The 25,399-nt window shown below is 43.6% G+C and overlaps 1 protein-coding gene and 1 pseudogene across 1 annotated transcript in view; one reads left to right on the top strand and one right to left on the bottom strand.

Annotated features, from left to right (window-relative positions):
* Window positions 1–1,571: 1,571 nt before the first annotated feature.
* Window positions 1,572–9,322, bottom strand: LOC148098674 (dual specificity protein phosphatase CDC14AB-like; annotated as a pseudogene).
* A 10,488-nt stretch (window positions 9,323–19,810) lies between these two features.
* Window positions 19,811–25,399, top strand: part of LOC148098673 (acyl-coenzyme A thioesterase 11-like) — a 48,091-nt gene continuing 42,502 nt past the window's right edge. The window contains exon 1 of the mRNA XM_087851384.1: window positions 19,811–19,860. The gene's annotated coding sequence lies outside the window, so the exon portion shown is untranslated. The remainder of the gene's footprint in view (window positions 19,861–25,399) is intronic.

The raw sequence follows: 25,399 nt of genomic DNA, 5'->3' as shown, positions 1-25,399 counted from the left end.
TGTGCTGATTTGTCGCCCTCTGGAGGTCAAAGCACAAAGTGCATGATGTCAGTGTAACCACCACAGAGACACGAAGTGTTTTTATGACTGAAACACTGAAATGATGCTAACGGCTGTCGTTAAGCTCACTGATAGCAGTGCTCACACTGGCATTGGGAATTCCACAGTGTTTCCTTTAATACACCTTCTCTTCATCAACCATATAAGCCCGGTTGAACGGCTGCAGCTTAACAAACATAGTGTTTACAAACATAGCACAGTGTTCGTACAACCCATAACGTTGCAAAAGAAAGGTGTCTGGAGAGGTAAAACATAAAATCCGTCCCTCCTCATGCACTAGCGTGCAAGCACATGTCCACATGTTTCTGCACGCTTGAAGTACACATTTTAAGTGCGGTTACGTCACCGCCACGCAACGACGGCTGTCCCAATTCGAAGTGTACTTCAAATGCATACTCCAAATGCACCGTCGATTTCCCCAAATATCAAGCGTGGTCTGGTGCACGCTTCGTTGTCCCATATATCCCACAAATCATAGCGTGATGATTATATATAGATACATACATACATAGATAGCTCGTCATATTGCAGCCACAGAAATTCTTTTGTCCATGAAACCATAAAGCTGCACTTTCTTTTTGCCTTATAGTCTGATTTGTCATAACTTTTCCGTTTTGTGGTAAGCTTTTCTTTGGCTGTCACTTCTTCACCCTGACCTGTCTTATTTGGCTCAGCAGAACTAAAATATATATCCTGCTGCTTTTACACGCGCACTCACATAACGCTCAGCGATTCTCTGTGCGATCAACCTCTCACATGTTTAAGCTGCGGGAGATTTCACTTGTCATGTTTGCATAGTAAGCTAATGATTGATAAGACGATGTCAGAGGAATTGGTGCAAATTATCATCACTCACCAATCAGTGCTGTCGCTCTCTATACACAGTTCACGCGATTGCAAAGTGAAAGCAAAAAACAAGCGCAAATTCAAACGCGATTTCAATATGTCACATATTGACAGTGGCTCACCGATGCCAATGACATAATTACCCAGCTACATTTCCAAAAGAATGCAAAAGCATTGACATATATTTTTCCTTCCTACGACAGGCCGACGGGCAGGGCAGAGATCGCTAGCCCCGGGACGTCGGTTCAATATTGATACGAGTATCGTTGCACCCCTAATATTTATATATATATTTATATATATATATATATATATATATGTATATATATATATATATATATATATATATATATATATATATATATATATATATATATATATATATATATATAGTTGACCTTATCTTACAGAGAATGTGATGATTTGATGGATAATTAAAGTCAGTCATATATCCACAAACACAACAAGCTGAAAGTCAGTGATGCTGCTCGGTTTGCAGTCCTGAATATCACGGCATAAGCAGGATTCACTGCACTGTTAATATTAGCTATGTTATATTGCTGCCTCTGTTCTGTGTCTTTCATTGCTAGCATGTGTGCTCAGAGGTTTTCAAAGTGCATTATAAGCATGTCGAACATTAAAAGACAAACAAATATAAGTTTGTCATACTTTATCGATGAAATCTTGGAAAATATAAATAACATCTATAGCAGAAGCAGTGTATCACTCTTGGTCTTGCAAGACAATTTTGCGTCCAGTTGTTAATTCTTGAACAATGTGCACCGATCTCTTACAAAAGATGTGGTTTGCTATGGTTCTCTAACCCAACCAGGTTACTAAAGTACTGAAAATGAGGAGACAACATTACAACAACGTGCCAAATAAGCTAGGTCCATCATGTGCAGCCAAGAAACCTGTGATCTGCCAAAGTTGGCGTGGATTTTGGTACGACTTCTAAAGGTCTGTGTTTCTGCAACCAAGACGTTGCTTCAGGCCGTCTACATCCTGTGGTTCTGAACTTTGGATGGACAAATGGCAGCAGCCGTTTATCAGAAGCACCCAGACTGCTCTTGGCGATGGTCTGACTCAGTCCTCGGGCCACGACCTTTTATCCCCTGTTAGCGTTGTTTGGTCTTTGCACCTGCACGTGTCCTTTGCTTCCAGCAAAATGATTGTGACAACGGGACATTCAGCATCTAGCAGATGTTATATCTGCAATATGCAGCAGCAGTTTTTTACAGTTACCTGCCTGCTATACCCAAGAGACGTGATGATTTATGGTGTCGGCCCTGTTATCACAGAATGGGCCACGTGACCAGTTAAAGTGGTGACAAACTGTTGGCTCTGTCAAAACCAAAAGTAGTTATTGGGGCTAAAAAAGGATTTACAGCCTATTAAAGGTGCAAGAGAGCTGATCCAGTTTCCAGCGAGTCCATCATCAGCTGGGCTGATTCATGACCAGAACGTCCCAAGTGTGAAGTCAGTGAATCAGTGCTGGCCTGGTGCTGAACACAGTGAGGCTGAAGGGACTGTGGAGACATCAGCACATCACATTTTATATTGGTTTTATTATAATGTGCTTCTAGTAAGGAACAAAAGCACAGACACCAACCTCCTGATCTGCGGAGCAGTGGTGGTAGAGGAACTTCGTCTCAGCTTTTTAGTAGAAGAGGGGGTGAGGTGGACTTTGGAGGGCTTCGGGGGAGGGAGGATGGAGCAGTGTGAAGTCTTGGACAGGTTTAACCTGACACAGGAAACAAGAACACCTCATATTTGTGTGTGTGTGTGATCCAAGAGCAAATACTAAACTTGATCCTTCACAAAAACAAGCACAACGAACAACTTCTCCAAAAATCCTTCTGATGATTTCTACGCTCACTGCAGGAATCAACATCTGCACACACACTCTGTACAAGAGACAAGAGACAAATACGCTTCGACGTGTGGGAGGTACCTCGAGTTAACCTCCGTGGAAGCCCAGTTCTTGGTTGTGTCAGGTTAGCAGTTTAGTGATGTTAGTTTACAGGAGAAGCACGTTGTGAGTTTGGTTCGTGGTCGTCCTTTGGTTTCTTTTTGCCGCAGCTCCCATATCCCCGATTTGTAACTATTTACTTTTTATGAAATGTTTCTTGAACTATGGCAGCATCTTATATATCTGCTATATTTGGGCCGTGGATTCAGGGACCAAAACAAAAACTGTAGTGAGCAGAGGTATTATCTACTGATTGTGTGTCTGGCGGCAGCCACGGGTGGAGAGCAGAGGCAGCGGGCAGGCCAATCGAAACGCAGCTCAGGCCGCGGCTGCAGCAAAAACTTGGGCGTAGGAGGAGCGATTCTGGCAAACCGTCAGGAGGGGGAAGTGGTGCTCTACCAACACGGTGTCCAGTAAAGATGGAGGCCTGCTGACTCCAACTGAGGACACTGTCAGGCAGTAGAAGGAATACTCTGACAACCTCCACAACCTTAATCTCACTCATGATTAACTAAAGTATCCAAAGACAACAACTTCTCTTGTTGCATTTAGGTTTCAGTTTAACCGAAGAACAAAAAAGGATGCATGAGCTCGAGCAGGTTATACACAACATTTACGCTGCACAGATGAGAACACAGCAGGATTTCATGCAGTCCAGTCTGTCTGTTAGACAGCGTGCAAACAAAGCCTTCGACAACAGTCACTTATGTACTTTCTGACATCCACAAAAACATGTTGGTGTCTATTATGTCTCCTTGTTAATAGAAACTTTGTTTTGAGCTAATTCTCAACGTGTCTCTTGCACTGACCACAATAACCATGTATCATTAATTAAATTACAGATATTGGTACCTTGAGCAGGATGACGCTGATCTCGGTGGGCGTTTTCCCTTCAGTGCTCTCAGTTCGTCTCCCTGTGTCAGACTGACTTCTTTGCAGTTATTCTGCACAGACACAGAAAGAAAGACACAATTAGCAGCATGAAAACACAACATTGTGATCAGAACTCAGTAGCCTGTTTGAATTCTGCAGTAACCATTAAAAAAAGGTGCTATGAAGTCACACCGCTGACTTCATCCAAGCTATATGACTTGCAGAGCACGGTGTTGATTGACAGGTCATCCATGCTGGAAAGCAGCGAGGACACTGCCTCCTGTTTGCCTCCTAACACGTTATGGTTCCCTAATACTCTGTGACTGGAGTCTTCACCTCGTCAGATCTTTCTCCGTGCACCTTGGAGGTGAAGTTGCCGTCTGCTTGTGTTTTGTGACATTATCCTAATGAAGTGTTGCAGACGTGTCTGTGTGCACATCATTTGGAAAGCATTACTCCTGTACTTTCATGAACGGCACTAAAGCTTAATGATTGTCTCCGACTGATACCTTTGGAGTCACGGAAATTGGAGCGTTTGGTTTGAGCGTCACAGCTGAGGCACAAACTCACTCTTCTAAGAAGTTTTGCTGTGGACCGATGATAGATCCAGGTCTGCAGACTCTGATCCAAGCAATCGCCTCGGCTGCAGGAAACCGGAAGTGCTTCATCAGGTAGCAGCCAATCAGAGTGCCCGTGTGGCCTAATCCAGCTGTAAATGGATGGAGTGTTTAAAGAGACAAAGTTAAGATAAAAGAAATAAATGACATCAATTAAACATACATAAACACTTGCAGTCCTACCTTTACAGTGCACTGCCACTGCCCCGTCTGTGCTTTCGCACACATGCAGAAAGCGTCTGACGATGAGGTCAGAGGGCGTGGTCCCATCAAGGAAGAAGAGGTCGTGGTGCTCAAATCCTGCATCCTCAAACCGCCTGCCATCATACAACTTCCTGTTCAGACGAACCACGGTCGTTACGTCATTTTGGCAAAAGTATGAGAAGTATGCCTCGGGTGTGTGGAGGGGATAACCTGGAGACAGAATCAACAACTGAGTTACGTCGTACGTTTCAATCAGCGAGGGTCTGTTTTTAATGCAAGTCCTGTCTCTTAATGCAAACGTAAAATAAGATTCAGTGACGTAGTGTCAACTGATTTATATTGTAAGGTAAAGACGTTAAATACAGAGAAAACTCAACGATCGAACAGCCCCAAGCACCTGCTGACAGCGGGAAAGAAAAACTCCCTTTAACAAGAACCAGGCTGAGGGAGGGGGAGCAATCTGCCACATGTGGTCGGGGTGAGGGGAGGACAACGGGACAAGAGACGGACTGGAGAGCCAGAGGGGAATAATAACTACGTGCAAAGTGGTGTAAATACACAGGAAGTAAAAAGAGCTGAGTGATGAAGAAGCATGAGTGCATCATGGGAAACCCCGAGCCACTGCAGGGCTCAGGCTCGTCTAATCCAGCCGTAACAACATGACAGCACTAAGCAGGAAACAATACACGCCATCAGAAGACAGCAGGGTAAGGTTAGCTCTTCTCAGCTGTTTGAGGACAACAGGAGTAGAGACGGACTGGAGAACCATGTTTGGAGGCATGCTTTTAGCTTTTAGCTTAGAGATTCTGACTCACCATCTTCTATCTTACCACGAGAATGAGGGCTACTGAACGCCAGAACCTTTCCCGGAACGATCCAGTTCATATCTCCATTTTCAACTCGCTAAAAGCACAAAAAGAAAGGAAAGAAAGACTGTGATAGAGGTTAGCGACATATCAGTTAAAAACATGGATCCAGAACACCTTAATTATACCACCACTGCAGTAATGAACACATACGGTCTTTTACCTTTCATTGGAAATCAGTTTTGTTGCAGTGGACACAGGTGAGCTGACCTTTACGTGAACATTTTCTTTGTTCTGTATAATCTGCAGATTCTGACAGAAATCTGCAACTATCCTTTGAAGCTCCGCTCCTCTAAAACAGCAATCAGGATCATTATTAGGTTATTTACATTATTATGTAAATAACAAAATAACTTAAAGCAAAAATTGGGAAACGTGAAGTCTGAAGTCTTTATATTAAGGTCATCAGTCAAACAATACTGTTGCTCTGGGTCTAAACAGAGAGCGTTGTGTGTGACGTCTTCTTCTGCGCATGCGGTCGCTTTGAGCGTTCACACTAGAGCGCGTTTGCTGTCGCATTTTATTTGTAGTGTGAACGAGCAGACAAAAAAATCAGATTTGATCCAAAAATCTGAATTGAGCATCAAGACCTGCAGAGTGAACGTAGCCTTAGAGTTCCTAAAAAGTCCTGAGAGGTCAGGAAATGCTGGAAACCAGTTTCCACCCAGCCCTGTGTACTGTGGTGGCCTGCAGCTCCACAGCAGAACATCCACAGTATGAAGGTGCAATTTGCAGGGCACATATAAACGCATAGATGGAGCATTTTTCCAAGGCTGTTTCACCTCTGATCTGTCTCTCATCGGTGTATAAAGGGTGTATAATTAAAACTATTTATATCCTAAAATAAATGCAGATCATTTAAGGAACCATAACTCGTGCGTGCTCAGTCAGGGGTTATGACCACAGAGTAGGCCAGGACCAGATGATTGGTTTATGACATCAGTCACACTGGTGATACATCAACAGACATTTTCATGGGAGAAACAGTGCAAATGTATCAACATGACAACACAGGGTTGGATGAAATTCTCCACAAGTATGTGGACTTCATGTCTTCACTGACGTATGAGCTGTTCCTGTTGGAGGGTTGACGGCGTGTCTCATGTCACACTCCTCCACAGTGAGGATGGACTTATTGATACGTGCCTCTGGTGACTGCACTTCAAAACAAGGAGTGATTCAACTGCTCTGCTAGTGAAGCATCAGCTCTGTGACTGCTCCTGTACTCGGTGATGTGCTGCCCTCCTGACACACCTGCCTGCTGTTGTTGCTGTCCAGGTGATCTTCCACCTGTACTGTGATTTGGCCTTTCAGATGCCTCGTTGCACCGTCACTCACTCTGAAGGCAGCCGGTGGACGTCCCCGGTCATCCAGGGCTTGTGGTTGGGATAGACCAGGTGACACAGTACACCTCCAGGTCTGGATGTTCAGGAATGTCCTGGTGGTGTGGAGACAGTCCTGCAGCTGCTGTAAGGCTTCATCAGGCCAGGTTCTGATAGTCTTCGTGGTGGCCAGAGCAGCTGTCCTGACAGGAAGCAGCTTCCTGCTCACATCCAGGCGGCATGGCGGCACTGTAAGGAAGTTCTTTCAGGGTCTCCCCACCTATTAGAAGTTTTACCGTCCCACTGCTCCCGGCCCTGCTCGTTGAGAATCGTCCAATTAGAGTTTTCTCTCTAATATTGTAGGTTGTTTACCTACAAAGGGCCTGGATGTAACTGATGTTATACAAATAAAACTGGACTAAACTAAATCACCAGTTAAGCTAACGTGAATGAACATGCATGTCTTTGGACTGTGAACCAGGGAAAACGTGTGAACTCCAACTAGAAAGACCACAGTTTGAACCAGGACACCATCCCTCCGGGTGGAGCAGTGGACTTCCTCTAACAGTATAATGGTAATCAGAGACCAGTGATGAGAAGTCAAGGAAGGACAGGACCATGACTGTCAAAAGGCGTGTCTCTCTGAAATGAACAGGTGGGATATTAATGAGGTCAAAGGAATTTCTAAAGGACACGAAACAACAAAAACAAACAAAGTTCATCTGTTACAAAAGAGGCATCAGAAAGAAATGATTTGTAGGAGCGTGTGCTGGCAGTGAGCAGGAGCAGACTGTTACCATGGAGACTTTCAGCGGCAATGACATCGCAGCGTTTCTCACTTTTCAGCCATTCGTGTGTTTGTTGAGTGAATCTGCAGGATTCACTGAACCTTCAGCTCCACGTGTCTCTCAGACCAGCTCGGCTGACATAATCAGCTACAGCTGGTTAGCAGAATCATGAGGAAGCTTCACACACTACACGTTTTACTGCACAACAGTACGAGACACCCCGAAGCACTGAAGAAGCTGGAGATCTCCTTCAGGCACTTGTAGCCGTCTCAGCCACAGAGACCAGATCTCTGCAGATCTCTGCAGATCTACTGGACAGATGACATGAAGCGATCAGAGTTTGAGTCACTTTGAATGTTTTATGCTTGTTGCTGTTATAGAAAGTCATGAGTTTACTTTTACATGGTACAGAAAGTATTTTGTTAAATGAACATTCAGCTAAACCAAGAACAACACCAACTATAACATCAGCATGTGAATGATAACATCCGGACTCACTTTAAATGGATGTCAGACGGCGGTACGTCAGAATTGGGGATCAGACTAGATCACAGCTTACCTTTCATATATGAGCTCCTCATCCGTGCTGAAGAAGTGTGTGTTGGCTGTATTCTTAGGTTTGACCCGCAGAGTGGCAAAGTACAGGCGGTCTGTGGTGCACACACACACACACACACACACACAAACACACACACACACACACACACACACACACACAGGTTACATTCAGCCTCACAGACAGTCCTGGCTTCAGATACAGGGCGATAACGCTCTCTTGTCCCGATCACACCGAGCTGCTGACTGTATCCAGGTATTTTTGGTGTCTCGGTTACAGCACAGGATCAGTTCCCCTCATTAACTGCTGCTGAAACCAAGGCAGGACCCAAATCTCCGTCCTTACATGACACACTGGTGCTGGTTACTTAACCTGATTTAGCCAAACTTAATCCTCGCACTACTGAAATGCTTCTTTTTACCAGATTAGAGAACGATGGGTCGTGGCTTCATAAACGTAATAAACTTTGTAATTCTTTGCTTTAACTAAACTGTATTATTTGACTCTATGAGTGAATGAGTTGTGGGACACTGGGCTACAACCTGCCAACTGTTAGCCTGTAAGTTTGAACCTTTCAGCTACATGTAGTTTTACATGTACTCATGAGTGAAGCAGCTTCAGTAAAACTGGAAAGTTCTGCAGTGATAGCTGAAAAGAGAAAAACTTATTCCTGGAAACGAGCTGCTGTGTAAAGGCTGTGAAGCTGACCTGCACCTGCATGGACTCACTTTACCAGGATTCTTTTTACCGTCTTAATGCACAGCTGTTACACTTTATATCATGTTAATTATAGCAGACACAGCTGAAAACGATCCAGCATCCTCCAGGCCAAAGGCCGACCAGCTGCCCCCACAGTCCTGTCAAGAGTTATTGTTCTCCACAACAATGTACAGTGCTGATGAAGAAGCTACAAAATAATCAGAAATGTCCTCGTCTCTTATTTGGTTAGTGTCCCCATGATGGAGACCATCGTGGTCAGTGTAGCTCACACTGAATCATACTGGTTTAGCTTTGTTTGAAAGAACAAATGAGCCAAAATGAACGAGCAGGTCAGTGCTGTGTATTTATGTCCACGCGCGCTCTCAGTCACACACATGGAAATATTGCAGGCTGTAGTTTCTTATAGAAAACCATTATGCAGTATTACATCCCAGCACTGATGTTAAACTTACCCTTAATAAATTCTGATGAGCTGGCCTGCTCATATCCATCTGCCATTTGTTACAGTGGGAATGGTCACAGTGTCCCGGAGTGAGTTTGTCCTCTTCTTATCTGTTGTGAGACCACTCGAGATGTTCCAAAAATATCAAGAGTTCACTACAGAATAGCATTTCACCTGCGTCACTACTGTAAATGAAAAGGGTCCAACTTTAAAGTCTCCCCGCCCGCCGCTGATGAGGAGCATGCGTAAAGTCTCCAAAGTCGCTCCGCTCCACGGACTGCGCCTGAACCCAGAGGTTTCCGCTCCTCCATGCCTGAACTACAACGAATATCCCAGCAAGTAGAAGATTTACAGGACAGCCCAGAGTCGTGGCAGCGATGATCTCTCTGCTGCCTCGCACATGCTCAGTCGATGGTCACATAAACGCACACATCACCGGCCGTGCTGCCAAAGCCTGCTGGAGCTGGATTTAAACAGAAATCCCCTTTCCCAGTAATATAAACTGTATTTATATATATTTATATTTATATTTATATATATATATATATATATATATATATATATATATATATATATATATATATAAATATATATATTTATATTTATATTTATATATATTTATATATGTTTATATATATTTATATATATCAAGGCTGCTACAAAATGCACCGTTTGCTTATTTGTATTTGTGTGAACATTACAAAAGTAACAGCACAAAGTCATCTATGCTGATGGCATTTCTCTCCTGTCTGAGTGGCCTCCCTCTTCCACACGTTGTGCTATGATGAGAGCTGGGTTAGGTTGGATGGAGGACTGCACTGTGGTTTGTTCCCATCACCCAAAGCTGTAAAGCCAAAGTCCTGAGTGCCAAATGTCTGAGCTGCCTGACTGAACTGTGACTTTCACAGGCCGCTAGCTAAGTCTGCACTTGCATCACTTAGTTTTCTAATCAAGTGTTTGCTTGTTAAACAGAAATATTTAGAAGGACTACAGATACGGGGGTCGCCTTACAGTTTACATGCATTGATCTCTAAAGGGCTCCATATGCTACACGGTGCTGTCACACTGTGCTGTCAGAGCTGGGCCTGTCACCACTGACTGGAAGATCTCCACACCATTAGACTGCATCACTGTTGGACTAGCCTCACACAAACTCATGTAATGAGATGTCACTTTTCCCACGTGTCTCTGTTTCTGTGCTGGGACAAGGTGAGACTGGGAGAGCAAAGCTTTGAAGAATCTCACATATAAAACATGCTTTCAGACTTTTTTGTTTAACTCCACATTGTGATGTCTTCTACGATGTAAATATGAAAAACCATAAAATGAGAAGGTGTATCCAAACTTTCTGTTCTTTTCTTAAATGTATTTTTGTCTTTATTAGACAGATGCAGTGAAAACTGACAGGAAAGTGAGAGAGGGACACAGGGACTGCTGCTCATCCAGCTGCGCTAAACCGGCGCCGCAGGTGTGTCCAAACTGGTACGAACAAGGTCTTCAAGTCCGTCCCGCACCTTTGCCCAAAAGAAACAAGCATGGGTGTCAATAAGCAAAAGTGTCCTAATGAAGACACTGAGGACGGGACGTTTCTTTGTTGGACGCGCTTGTTTGCCAGACATCAGGAACAGATTTGTTTCTCCACGTGACTCATTTCATCTCCACAGAAATATTTCCACCACAGTGTTACTTTTTCCAAGAACTTGTAACGTTGGAGTTTAGCTATGGAGCCGGCTGAAGCGCCCTTTCACACGCCCCCTTTCACACGCGCCCTTTCACATGCGCCCCTGAACAGAATTAATAACGTGAGGAAGATGAGAGGAGAGCGTTTCCTTCTTGATGGCTTTGTTTATGTTTGTAATGCTACACTGAGCTTACTGTCTAACGGAAAGCCACATGCAGACCTGTGTGTGCGTGTGTGTGTGTGTGTGTGTGTGTGTGTGTGTGTGCGTGTGTGCGTGTGTGTGTGTGTGTGTGTGTGTGTGCAGTCCTATTCCTGGTCTTAGCTTAATCTGCTCCAGTCAGCCAATTAGACATCAGATCACCTGGAGGAAGGTTGGAGGGACAGGTGAAGGGTAGCCGAGGACGCCTCCATCAAGGTGAAGCACTGACGATAATGCTACTGATGTGGAGACAATAAGCTATGTATGGGATTATTATTATGTGAAAAGACAGATTTTTATCAGCCCTTGGTGATCATAGGTTGGTCTCCAGTGAAAGACTGCCACCTGCTGTCTGTTTACATGCTCTGTCTGCTCGTCATGTTGGCCCTGGGTGAGAAGCGACAGCCTCTGCTGTAGTTACTGATGCACCAACATGGATACGAGCAAACTAACAGCTTCATGTAGATTTGTTTTAAAGGCTGAACGCTGCATTACCAACCAGCCAGGCAACAATGAAGATCATTAAACTGAGAAGGGACTACGTGTCAGTATTTTAGATAAATGATAAAACAGATCATATCTCTGAGTTTGATGCAACAGAATTATTTTATACAAATATGCAATAATGTCCAAACAGAAGTTTTGTGAAACTTTGGGTAATAAATGAGATATTTAGGAGGGGAAGGTTTGTTTTTGTGACACTGCTACTCACATTTCTGAAGCAGGACACGGATCCAAGCACATCATGTTAGCGTTGCTTTTTTCTAATTAACCAAAGACAAAAAGGTCGTCTGGCTTCGTCTGTGATGTGACAAACGTCTGTGTAGAGTAAATACATCAGTGTGAAACGCTGCTATTTCTCACATCAGGGAAACGTGAAAAAGCCTCTGAGGGTCCATACTTTATTCTTTGACTAGATTAACTATGCATGATTCTCAGCTCTAAGTAATCACGTCTAAGCCTCGTCTGTGTAAAACAAGCTGCTTCAGCACCACCATCTGAGTTTAAGAGCAGGGCTTCTGTACCAACATGTGCCTGAGATGACTGTTGTTTGATCCAAGGGAAAGCCTCTGAAACCAGTCAGAGACTGTCCTGACTGTTTGGGTATGTTTATCCACTGATGGGATAGCCAGCATGATCCATTCATTTGACCTGTTAAAAAAACACCGGGGCAGTGATCCAGACGTCCAACTACACAATCCCACCACCTGACACGCCGCTCTTACACGTACAACACATGTTGGAAGAGGAAACCAGCTTCCTCACATAGTCTTTGGTTAAATATATGAACCAAGGCTGCTGCGTCAGGTTTAGGACATGAGCTTGAGATGAAGATACAACATTAAACATGTTTCTCCCAGGAGAAAGCCATGACACCAGTCTGTGTTTCATGCCTTCATGCAGCCACTACACCTGCTTACAATTGTTGTAATGATGAAACATGAAGAAGAGAGAGACAGAGAACTGCATACAGCCAACATCAGCGCTCCATCTGATGAATGGAGAGCGATGGCACATTGAACTTTCCAGGAAGCTGCTGCCAACACTCAAAGCTGTCATCGATGCCGTTTCGGGATTGTGACGTAAAATAAGCTTCAGTTTGACCAGAACGTTAACACCATCCACCTGATTCTGAGCGCCCCACATCACTCCTAAATGATCAATTCAATTCAATTCAATTTTATTTATATAGCGCCAAATCACAACAAAAGTCGCCTCAAGGCGCTTCATAGATACAGAGAAAAACCCAACAATCATATGACCCCCTATGAGCAGCACTTTGGTGACAGTGGGAAGGAAAAACTCCCTTTTAACAGGAAGAAACCTCCAGCAGAACCAGGCTCAGGGAGGGGCGGGGCCATCTGCTGTGATTGGTTGGTGAGAGAAGGAAGACAGGATAAAGACATGCTGTGGAAGAGCGACAGAGGTTAATAACAGATATGATTCAATGCAGAGAGGTCTGTTAACAGATAGTGAGTGAAGAAGAAACACCCAATGCATCATGGGAATCCCCGGCAGCCTATGTCTATTGCAGCATAACTAAGGGAGGATTCAGGGTCACCTGGTCCAGCCCTAACTATATGCTTTAGCAAAAAGGAAAGTTTGAAGCCTGATCTTAAAAGTAGAGATAGTGTCTGTCTCCTGAATCCAAACTGGAAGCTGGTTCCACAGAAGAGGGGCCTGAAAACTGAAGGCTCTGCCTCCCATTCTACTTTTAAATACTCCAGGAACAACAAGTAGGCCTGCAGAGCGAGAGCGAAGTGCTCTAATAGGGTGATATGGTACTACAAGGTCATTAAGATAAGATGGGGCCTGATTATTTAAGACCTTGTATGCAGTGTTGGGGAGTAACGGAATACATGTACCGCCGTTACGTATTTAAAATACAAACTATGAGTAACTGTATTCCGTTACAGTTACCATTTAAAAAGGTGGTATTTAGAATACAGTTATTTGTTGAAATAAATGGATTACACGGCGGTACTTCCCTGTTTCATATTGTCACGGGTCAGGACTGTTTGACAGCTACGTTCTGTTGTTCCAGGCGGCAGCGTTACGGTTGCCATGGTTACAGAGTGACGCTCTCTCTCTCTCTCTGCGTGTTTCCTGGGTGAGAGAGGCCTTTTTGTTGTTGTTGTGCTAAGCTAATAGGCAGAATGCTACAAGTATAGCTCTAAAGAATGTAGCATCACAGGCAGTGTAGTCCGTGCTGCAGGGAGAATGGACTGCCATACACGTTATGTGTCTGTGAGCGAGGGAGGGAGAAAAAGGAAAAGTACGAGCTGTCATCGAGCAGAAACGGGAGCTGGAAGCATGTAAATATAATAATAACCACTGCAGCCAAGAAGAGAGCCTGACGAGCCCAGCTGTAAGTAAGCTATTAAGACTCGACTGTACACCGTGTTCGTGTTTTCCTCTGAAACAATAAGTTCTGTTGGAGCAGCCTTTCAACGCCTCTCTCTGTCTCTCGCTAGCAAAGTTGACCCAGACAACAAAGTAAAGCTAGTTTTCAGCTACGAACCGACACAGAACCCACCGTATTAGCCAGAGGTCCCTTTACTACGGTTCAGAGCCGCGGACCTTCAGTAATAGTAATAAATCACATTCATGTAGTTGTAAACAGCATGATAATATATTAAGTAATCCAAAGTATTCAGAATACGTTACTCTCATTGAGTAACGTAACGGAATACGTTACAGAATACATTTTGGGGCATGTATTCTGTATTCTGTAATGGAATACATTTTAAAAGTAACCTTCCCAACACTGCTTGTATGTGAGGAGCAGGATTTTGAATTCAATTCTGGATTTAACAGGAAGCCAATGAAGGGAAGCCAAAACAGGAGAAATCTGCTCTCTCTTTCTAGTCCCTGTCAGGACTCTTGCTGCAGCATGTTGGATTAGCTGAAGGCTTTTCAGGGAGTTTTTTGGACATCCTGATAATAATGAATTGCAGTAGTCCAGCCTGGAAGTAATAAATGTATGAACTAGTTTTATAGCGTCACTCTGAGACAGGATATTTCTAATTTTAGAGATGTTGCGCAAATGGAAGAACGCAGTCTTACATATTTGTTTAATATGTGCGTTGAAGGACATATCCTGGTCAAAAATGACTCCAAGGTTACTCACAGTGTTACTGGAGGCCAAGGTAATGCCATCCAGAGTAAGAATCTGGTTAGATACCATATTTCTAAGCTTTTCAGGACCGAGTACAATAACCTCAGTTTGATCGCTGTGGTACTCCATCACTGCCATCACATCAGTGCTGGACCGACTCCCAGTCCTGCAGCAGTTCATGAAGCATCACAGCTCTCAAAGATTGCTTCCAACTTGCGAGGTCTGAATAGCTCCGTTCCCAAAGCAATTTCTGCCACAAAGTCCTCCTACAGGAAATCATTTTCATTCACAAGATCTGGCAAATCTCCTTTGAGGATGAAAGGAAATCATCACACAGTCAGTGACGAGTCACAGTTTGCGAGGTCACAGAGTCCAACATCCTTCTGTTCTTGACAAAAATATTATTGAGCTTTATAATCTAAGACGAAACGTCTTTCTGTCCTTCAAAGCTTAGAAGATAAAACAGAAAAGATTCAGGATTGATTGTTGAACACCTCTGGAAGATCGATATGTTACTTCTTTTAAACAAACCACCAAATGAGCAACACAACACCTGGAGCATCTGCTGAAGCTGTTCTGGAGGAACATGGTGTCCCAAAAGGTTACTGACCTTCAGTGTCATATGTTTATATTAAACTTGTTATATTAAGTGTAGATTGTTTTGCTAAAGCATATAGTTAGGGCTGGACCAGGTGACCCTGAATCCTCCCTTAGTTATGCTGCAATAGACGTAAGCTTTTTTTTTTTTTATTATTATTAATCACTGTGTAACTGCTGTGAATTCACAGTAACTGCCATCTCCTTACAAATGTTCATTAGATTAACCACACTTATACAGACTGTATATAACTATCAACTCTCCATGTTGATGGATCGCCTATATTGGCTGGAAATATTCATTTCCAGAGAAAAGACACAAACAGACTCTGCTTACAGGATGTGATGTGACAACACTAATGAAATATTGATGTGTCATATTTGTCCAAGACGTATTTCATTGTTATGGAACAAGAGAATATTAAAATCATGATGAACAGGTGTGGTGATTTCTATGACTTTGTGTATATAATTTGGCATTTTGTACAAATGTAGGCCAATAATAAATATATGATATCATTTCATTCTTTTCAAAGGTTTATTTGCATGACGCACAAACAGACACAATTGAAAGGTACAAATGTGCATGAAACGAATTCAAACGTGCTGCAGATGTGTGTCACAGGTTGATCTGGCTGTAGGCTGTGGCACTTGGCCAGAGGTGGCGCTGGTTGACTCGAGTCCATGTTAGTGCACAAAGTAAACTGCTCGCTTTAGTTGTGAAGTAAAAACGCTGAAACCGGAGAAATAAAACGTGCGAGGGGAACGATAACGACGACAAGAGTCTCCCGATCGTTTACTCTTGCTGTCCTGTGAACAACATCGGCGTGGTGTTAATTGTTTGCTGTTTTCACGATCGTGTCGCTCATGAGGATATCACCAGGTAAACTTTTTTAAACATTTTGTTGTTCAACAGCATCAAGACTGACGGAGTGTGTTTGAGATAACCTCACAAGTGTCACAGATGACACATTTGGCGTGTTTTTGCTGGTTTGTCGGTAGCAGCTCCTGAAACGCAAGACTGCCACACATCTGTTCGACCAACGCCAGGTGATCTAAACGCCAGTAGATCTGGAACACCGGTCACTGAGCAGGAAGCTTGAGCCAGCTGATTCCAACAGTGCTGACAAACCACAGACTGTGGTTTGTGTTGTGAAAGCGGTGAGTGATGGTTTGTTAGAGGCTCATTAACTTTCTGAAACGTGGAGTGACTTTGTTTTGAATGCAGTGTTGCTCATTGACTGAGGTTACAAACGTTTTCACTGCGCTGAAGGCACAAAGCTGTTGTTCCGTAGACTTGTATGCGAAAGCGTTTCTGCAGCCAAAGACATCGCCCCCTGGTGGCATCCAGGAGAAAGGCTTTTTACTTATCAGGCCGGTGCTGGCTGTGGAGGCCCTGAAATGTCTCAGTGTTATATTCATCCAGTCTTCATGTAGTAAATGCTTTTACTCTACTCGAGCCCTCAAAGTGCTTTAACAGCATATCTCATCCAGCTGCGTGTACAGCCTGAGTGCTTTGCTTTGTATCCACTTTGAGTTTTATTGAATTTTCTGTTTGGTTTTTGTTGTTGTTGTTCTCGTTACCATGGAGCCACCTCCTCTATCCTATTCCACTTTAAGCAACGATACAAAAGATCAGTTGTAACAAGTGAGAACAAGTCTGGCTCTGCATGTTTCACATGCTGTCTTTACAGTCAGTAACCTGTGGTTACCTCACTTCCTGTTAGGTTATTCTAAATGCTCATTCTGTGTTAGCCTTTGACACGAGTGCTGTTAAGTACACACAACATACTGTTTTTGGCACCATCCCATTTGTAACAGTAACTACAGGTTAATATTTATAATAATATAATAATAAAATTATAATAATGTGTTTGTATCCAAAACAACATTGCAAACTGCTGTACACCTAAACTGTATGTAGCACAACAACAGAGCATCTGTGTATTTATACACATGTGCAGCACATAAATGAATACAATGAAAACAAAGAACAATCAACAACATATCAAACTATGTATTAGAACCTGAACTATAGGATACAATAAAAATAAAATCTGATGCATTAAGAACAAAAACCCTCAAAAACCAACCTACTGTGTTCTGGAGCATGCAGCGTAGACAATGCTGTGCAGGCTTACAGTGACCAACAGAACCAAGCAATCAGCCACCACAGCTGTCACATCTACAGTCTGATATGCAGCTCCACCATAGATCCCACAGCTTTAGCTGTCAGATGGCCTCACAGCTGACTCTGGACTCCTTTGGTGTACAGAGGAGTTCATGGCGTGCCCGGATCCTGTGGCTGCAAAGCAAATGTAAAGAATCCCCATCATTGAGCGTTCATATGAGGAGGTCTGGTGTGGCGTTGTGCATTATGGCTGAACTTGTGTTCACTTTGTTCCAGGACTCTCTATGTGCACTCAGGTGCATCTTTACAAACCTCAGCTGTGCTGCACCTTCTTTTCCACTGATAACGGGCTGACGTGGATCCATCGACTGACAGTTACAGTCAGTTACCTGATGAATGTTTGGGTGGGAAGCAGACTGGGAGTGCTGAGCAGCAGCTCCTCAACCAGTTTACAGTTGGTTCTAGTGCTGTTCGATATAACGATATATATCGATGAAGGTATAAAAACGTGTATCGTTTCATTTTACGCTGTCGTTTGTTTCGTGGTTTTGCAAAATAAACTGTTTACAGCAATATTTTTCATGTTTTGATGTCACTGTAGTTATTATTAATTTCTTAAATTTCTCTCTTTCTCTTATATTTTATATAACCACACTACGGACGGACAAGTGCCTGTTTTTATGTGTTGTCGTTAGCAACAACGACGGCAAAACCACCGCGTGTCCGCTTGTTCCACTTAAACCTTTCACAATAAAGCTCAAGATCCTGTTGAGACTTCAAAATAAACTGAATCACGTGAAAGAGCAGATTATTTACAGATGAGAAGTAAAAAAGAGACGCCAGATGCTAAAAAATAAACTCAAACGTTAGAACAGGCTTTTCCCCGCAGCACGCCGTGTAATAAATACTCACAAAGAAAACGGCGCCGTTACAACTTATGTCTAAAAACGTATCGTTTCATGCATCGGTTAAAACACTCGACTCAGCTACACGACGCACAGCTGGAAACACTTCACACAAGTCGAGCTGATTCACAGAATTTACAGAAAATGTTACATGTTTGTGATTTATATCGTTATCAGACGATAGATGTTTTATATCAGGATATGAGATTTTGGTCATATCGCACAGCCCTAGTTGGTTCTTTGCTAAATTGTCTGTTGTGTGTAGACGCACTGCTTCACCTCCTGGGTTAGGTGCCTTTTTCGCCCCAACCAATCACAGCAGATGGCCCCGCCCCTCCCTGAGCCTGGTTCTGTTGGAGGTTTCTTCCTGTTAAAAGGGAGTTTTTCCTTCCCACTGTCACCAAGTGCTGCTCATAGGGGGTCATATGATTGTTGGGTTCTTCTCTGCATGTATCACTGTAGGCTCTACTGTACAGGATAAAGCACCTTGAGGCGACTGTTGTTGTGATTTGGTGTTTTATAAATAAAGCTGAATTGAATGCTTCAAAAAGAATCATGGGTCAGTTTTAAGTGACTGAACAAACAAAAAGACATTCATCTGAAATTGGACTAGAGCGAAACTTGTTCAGTATCAGGTTTCAAAATGATTACAAAGTCTGGCTCTTTGGGGCAAAACAAAAGAAAATGAGGTGTGACTCAAGACTTTTGCACAGTACTGTAGCTTCAGTGTCTTTCCTTTACTTTGTTTCCCCAGCTTTCCAAATGAGTTCCAGGACATCAGATTGTTTGGAGGAAGAGGATGGAGAAGAGGAGGAAGAAGAAGAAAACTACAACCCGACAGAGGTGAAAATGAGTCAGATCGTGATGCCCTGTCACAGCAACCATCGGCAGGAGCTCGGCGTGGGTCAGCTGCTCAAATGGATCGACTCCGCCGCCTGCCTCTCCGGTGAGCTTTGTGTGTCTCAGGTGTGTGTTGGAAGCTGTGAGCGTGTAGTGTTGTAATGACCCAACTGTTCGACCGTGCAGCTGAGAGGCACGCTGGGAGTCCCTGCGTCACCGCTTCCATGGATGACATCCACTTTGAGCACACCATCAGGTGAGAGGAGGCGTGTGTGAGTGTGTGGAAGGGTTGGGCTGAAGGTAGTAACTCCGCCTTTCCATCTTTCTTCAGTGTAGGTCAGGTGGTGAATATCAGGGCAAAGGTCAACAGAGCCTTTAACACCAGCATGGAGGTCAGTGAACTTCTGCTGTTCTTTGTGCCTTTCGTTGTTTTTGAAATCAGTTAGCTGCGTGTGCTTTTCTCACGGGTACAACCATGTGTGTTTACCTTAACGTACTGTCCCGTACTTCCCCTCAGGTGGGCATACAGGTGAACTGTGAGGACCTGTTCTCTGATCGTCACTGGAGGGTTTGTCATGCCTACGCCACCTTTGTTACCCAGCGCACAAGCACAGGACAAAAGGTGCATGATGACGACACTCTGGAGAGTGTGTGGACGTTTGCCACATTACTGATAACTAGATGAATTGACCCTGTGCACGAGAAAATGCTAACTTCCTGGTTTGAGACCGGATGTGGGGTTGTACATTTCCGGTAGCTTTACTTTGCGGTCAATCGCTACTGCGAAGATATCCTCCAAAATCATGTCCAAAACTCGAAAACGGAAAGATGGCGTTAAGTTACAAAGAGCAGAAGGTGGGAACACTCACCACTGTTGTGTCATAAAAAATCTAATGATCAACTTTGACGTTTAAAGAGTTCAGATCGATCAGTTGTTTACATCACTCAACACAAGCAGAACTGCAGCAGAAGACACATCGTCCACATTCAGAAGCACATCTCTGTATAGTGACTGGTCTTATGATTTAAACAGGCAAATGTTCAGCATTCAAACTACAGGTGAAGAATAGTCAAACCAGATGTTTCCGTTATGTCGAGATCAGCTCGTCAAGTACACACCTACACAGCATGTTAACAAACCGTGAAAAAAGCCACACAACAATGAATGATTGCTGGTAATGGTTTCTCAATTCAATTCAATTCAATTTTATTTATATAGCGCCAAATCACAACAAAAGTCGCCTCAAGGCGCTTCATAGATACAGAGAAAAACCCAACAATCATATGACCCCCTATGAGCAGCACTTTGGCGACAGTGGGAAGGAAAAACTCCCTTTTAACAGGAAGAAACCTCCGGCAGAACCAGGCTCAGGGAGGGGCGTGGCCATCTGCTGCGACCGGTTGGGGCGAGAGAAGGAAGACAGGATAAAGACATGCTGTGGAAGAGAGACAGAGATTAATAACAGATATGATTCAATGCAGAGAGTCTGTTAATACATAGAGAGCGAGAAAGGTGACTGGAATACATTAGTATGTACGAATGTTGTGACTTACCTTCAAAATTACAGCGGTCCCTCGCTATAACGTGGTTCACCTTTCACCTCGCTGTTTCGCAGATATTTGAGTGCAAGTTTGCATGCTTTTTTTTTTTTTACGTCACATTGTGTCCTGATCGCTGCAGACGATCTCCTCCATGACGTCTCTCCTGTACAGCATCGCTGCATCGATGCAGCAGTGTGACTCTGAAGTGCGGTGCTGTATGTCCACGAAACGTTTTGCACCGTCAAAAAATAAAATTGGCTACTTGATTTCACCTATCGCTGGTTATTTTTAGAACATAACACCTGCGATAAACGAGGGACAGCTGAGAAATATAACATTTGAATCCATTTTCTCTTTTGTTCTGAGGCGCGGGGGAAAATACCAAGCAAGTTTACCAACATCAAACAGACCTTCACAAGGATGTTCCTGTGATTAAAAACACTACTGCCCCCCTCCCAGAATCTTAAGGATCTGGGGAGGGGAGGACAGAAAGAATTCCTTAAAACAATGTACAAATGGTAACATAAAAATGACAAACATTTAACAATTCACCTTAACAATCATCATTACCATTGCATTAATAACATTAATAACATAATCTACAGCATTGATATTGTATTCAGATGTTTAAACATATTGGCACCCAATTAACTTTTATTACAGGTGCAGTTATAACCACTTTAAACTGTTGAGTTAAATCTATAATCTTAAATGTTTATATGCAGATTACATTGCATTATAAAAGAAAGGCTTAACTCTGAGTACACTCTGTGCCAAAGTAGACAGGAAGCGCAGGCTTTTGCAGAGCGTGCTTGTGAAAGTGAAACTAAAGCAGAGTCTAAGTGTGAGTTACTTTGAGGAGCTGTTGGGAGGATGCTATTTGAATAACCAGGTTATTCATTGTTATCTTTTATTCATTTATATCCTTTTTATTAAGCTTTCAGTAGTGGCATTCATTTACAGCATTTATTCAATATATTACATATATATACAGTGGGGCAAAAAAGTATTTAGTCAGCCACCGATTGTGCAAGTTCCCCCACTTAAAATGATGACAGAGGTCAGTAATTTGCACCAGAGGTACACTTCAACTGTGAGAGACAGAATGTGAAAAAAAAATCCATGAATTCACATGGTAGGATTTGTAAAGAATTTATTCGTAAATCAGGGTGGAAAATAAGTATTTGGTCACCTCAAACAAGGAAAATCCCTGGCTCTCACAGACCTGTAACGTCTTCTGTAAGAAGCTTTTCTGTCCCCCACTCGTTACCTGTATGAATGGCACCTGTTTGACCTCATCATCTGTATAAAAGACACCTGTCCACAGCCTCAACCAGTCAGACTCCAAACGCCGCCATGGCCAAGACCAAAGAGCTTTCGAAGGACACCAGGAAAAGAATTGTAGACCTGCACCAGACTGGGAAGAGTGAATCTACAATAGGCAAGCAGCTTGGTGTGAAAAAATCAACTGTGGGAGCAATCATCAGAAAATGGAAGACATACAAGACCACTGATAATCTCCCTCGATCTGGGGCTCCACGCAAGATCTCATCCCGTGGGGTCAAAATGATCATGAGAACGGTGAGCAAAGATCCCAGAACCACACGGGGGGACCTGGTGAATGACCTGCAGAGAGCTGGGACCAAAGTAACAAAGGTCACCATCAGTAACACACTACAACGGCAGGGAATCAAATCCCGCAGTGCCAGACGTGTTCTGCTGCTGAAGCCAGTGCATGTCCAGGCCCGTCTGAAGTTTGCCAGAGAGCACATGGATGATACAGCAGAGGATTGGGAGAATGTCATGTGGTCAGATGAAACCAAAGTAGAACTTTTTGGTATAAACACAACTCGTCGTGTTTGGAGGAAGAAGAATACTGAGTTGCATCCCAAGAACACCATACCTACTGTGAAGCATGGGGGTGGAAACATCATGCTATGGGGCTGTTTTTCTGCCAAGGGGAAAGGACGACTGATCCGTGTTAAGGACAGAATGAATGGGGCCAAGTATCGTGAGATTTTGAGCCAAAACCTCCTTCCATCAGTGAGAACTTTGAAGATGAAACGAGGCTGGGTCTTCCAACATGACAATGATCCAAAACACACCGCCCGGGCAACAAAGGAGTGGCATAGTAAGAAGCATTTGAAAGTCCTGGAGTGGCCTAGCCAGTCTCCAGACCTCAACCCCATAGAAAATCTGTGGCGGGAGTTGAAAGTCCGTGTTGCTCGGCGACAGCCCCAAAACATCACTGCTCTTGAGAAGATCTGCATGGAGGAATGGGCCAAAATACCAGCTACTGTGTGTGCAAACCTGGTAAAGACCCATAGTAAACGTTTGACCTCTGTTATTGCCAACAAAGGTTATGTTACAAAGTATTGAGTTGTATTTTTGTTATTGACCAAATACTTATTTTCCACCCTGATTTACGAATAAATTCTTTACAAATCCTACCATGTGAATTCATGGATTTTTTTTTCACATTCTGTCTCTCACAGTTGAAGTGTACCTCTGGTGCAAATTACTGACCTCTGTCATCATTTTAAGTGGGGGAACTTGCACAATCGGTGGCTGACTAAATACTTTTTTGCCCCACTGTAGTTTTAGTAAACTGCTACACATCTGAGGGTGGCCTCTGTCTGGTTGTGAGTGTTAGTGGGTGAGAGGTAACACAGAGTGCCAATTGAGGTCAGGACACACACACACACACACACACACACACACACTGTAGGTAGGCTTATGTTCTAGGTGAGAGTTCAGATATATTTTGTTTGTAACTGCATTTTTGTGCGTGCAGAATTGCTAGTTTGTTGCAGAGCATGGCCCGAGGTTTTGGAGAAGCGAGAGGGAGATGAGCTACCAGAAGCACCTGTCACGGAGGCGAAGAAGATGCTCTTTTAAACTTTGTTAAAGTCGTTAACAGAACGTTTGTGGTTTTGAAACTTATGCATATATTGTATCTGTTTGACGTATGAGGGGGCGTCATGAAAATAAACCTGATGGTATAAAACATCTGCTTGTGTATTGCTAGGCAGAGATCGATGCTGATTGTGTAACAGTGTTCATCTCTCACCGTGTGTGTGCATTAAAATCCTCGTTTGACCGAACCCTCCTGGATCAGTGTTGTTTGTGTCCCTTCTCAGTATCTGAACAACAGACTGATGTCATTTTCATGGTTGGATCATTTAAATGAAGCTGGACTCAGATGCAGTAAATAAGTTGATTGATCATTAATTAATAAAGCTGGTCAAACACATCACATGGACACATGTGATTGTGTATTGTAGTATTGATCCCAATGCTGGTATTAGTACTGGATCAATAACACTGGATGGATGCGTTCAGCATGGAGCCCCTGAGCTGTGTTACAGACAAACATGGAAACTGACAGGTCTGTGTCATTCACAGTCTGTAACACTTCTAAACAACAGAGGCTGACCCAAGTGCCTCAGAGCCAGGCACGCTCACATCACAGCTCTCTAAATAAGCCAGTTTCAAAATAAGAGCTGAAAGCTGTGTTTGGTTGTGTTAGCTTATTATTGTGGAGACTAACATTCAGTGATCAGGTGTTCAGACTCATAATGATTACTCTCAGACATCCTGATCTTTGTATTTACTGTGTGTTGGATCAATAACTGAGATTCATCGTATCACACAGCTGTGCTGCTGCTGCTGGTGATGTCAGCACATCTGGAACAATACGAGGTATCTGCTACCAGACTGAGCAGGACGTGAGACCTGTGGACTGTTTAAAGCTGTCCCTCCACAGCTCACTCAGACCTGATCCACACCTCAGTGATATTCTCTGACTTCCTCAGTAGAGACAGAAACCATTCAGATCTGGGACCATCAGCTGACTGATGATGTCACACAGACTGTGTTTTTCAGGAACAGTGATTCTGATGTGAGCCTGCTAGCTGACAGCAGACCTGATGAAACCACATGTTCACATCTGTGAGGACAGACTGGACTCTTTGACTGCACCTTGGTTCTCCTCAGAGGTCTGTACAGGAGCATGTCCACCCCCACTGAAGATCTCAGTCACTGTGAAACATAGAAAGCTGCTTGTGTAGCCTCTGCCTCACATGTAGATACAGCTACAGGTTTCTCTGTCAGTCAGACTGAAACAGTGTCCTGATGCTGCATCATTCAGCTCTGTGCCCCAGTCAGCATCACTGTGAGCTACCAGTGTCAGTGTTTCTGCCCTTTTCCTGTAACACTACACTCAGCACAGGCTCAGCTGCTATCCAGTGTTGGACTTTGGCTTCAGCTGCTGTGATAGATCCTCTAACATAGATCAGCTCTGCTACATGTTGTTAGATAAGTGCAGCTGCCTGTCATGTCCTGATGTTTCTCTGGCTCAGCAGCTTCTCCATCAGAGGTTCACATGGAGCTGATCCAGTATCTCCAGTAACTGTGTTCTGTGCCTCACTGGTTCATCCTTCTGTCTGTGTGACGTCAGTCAGATGTTGAAGTTAAACTCTGTAATCTTCACTGTGTCACAGAGTTCAGTGAGTCCCGTTATTCACAGTATCAATCAGATCATCAGAGAACAGCTGATCAGCAATCAGTGGTGCCAACAGCACCTCCTGTGGTGAGAGGATGCAATAATGCAATGTAGC

Source organism: Neolamprologus brichardi, chromosome 14 (genome assembly GCF_056152115.1).
Source record: "Neolamprologus brichardi isolate AB-2024 chromosome 14, ASM5615211v1, whole genome shotgun sequence".
In the NCBI taxonomy this organism is placed as follows: domain Eukaryota; kingdom Metazoa; phylum Chordata; class Actinopteri; order Cichliformes; family Cichlidae; genus Neolamprologus; species Neolamprologus brichardi.
This window is presented reverse-complemented; position numbering and strand designations above follow the sequence as displayed.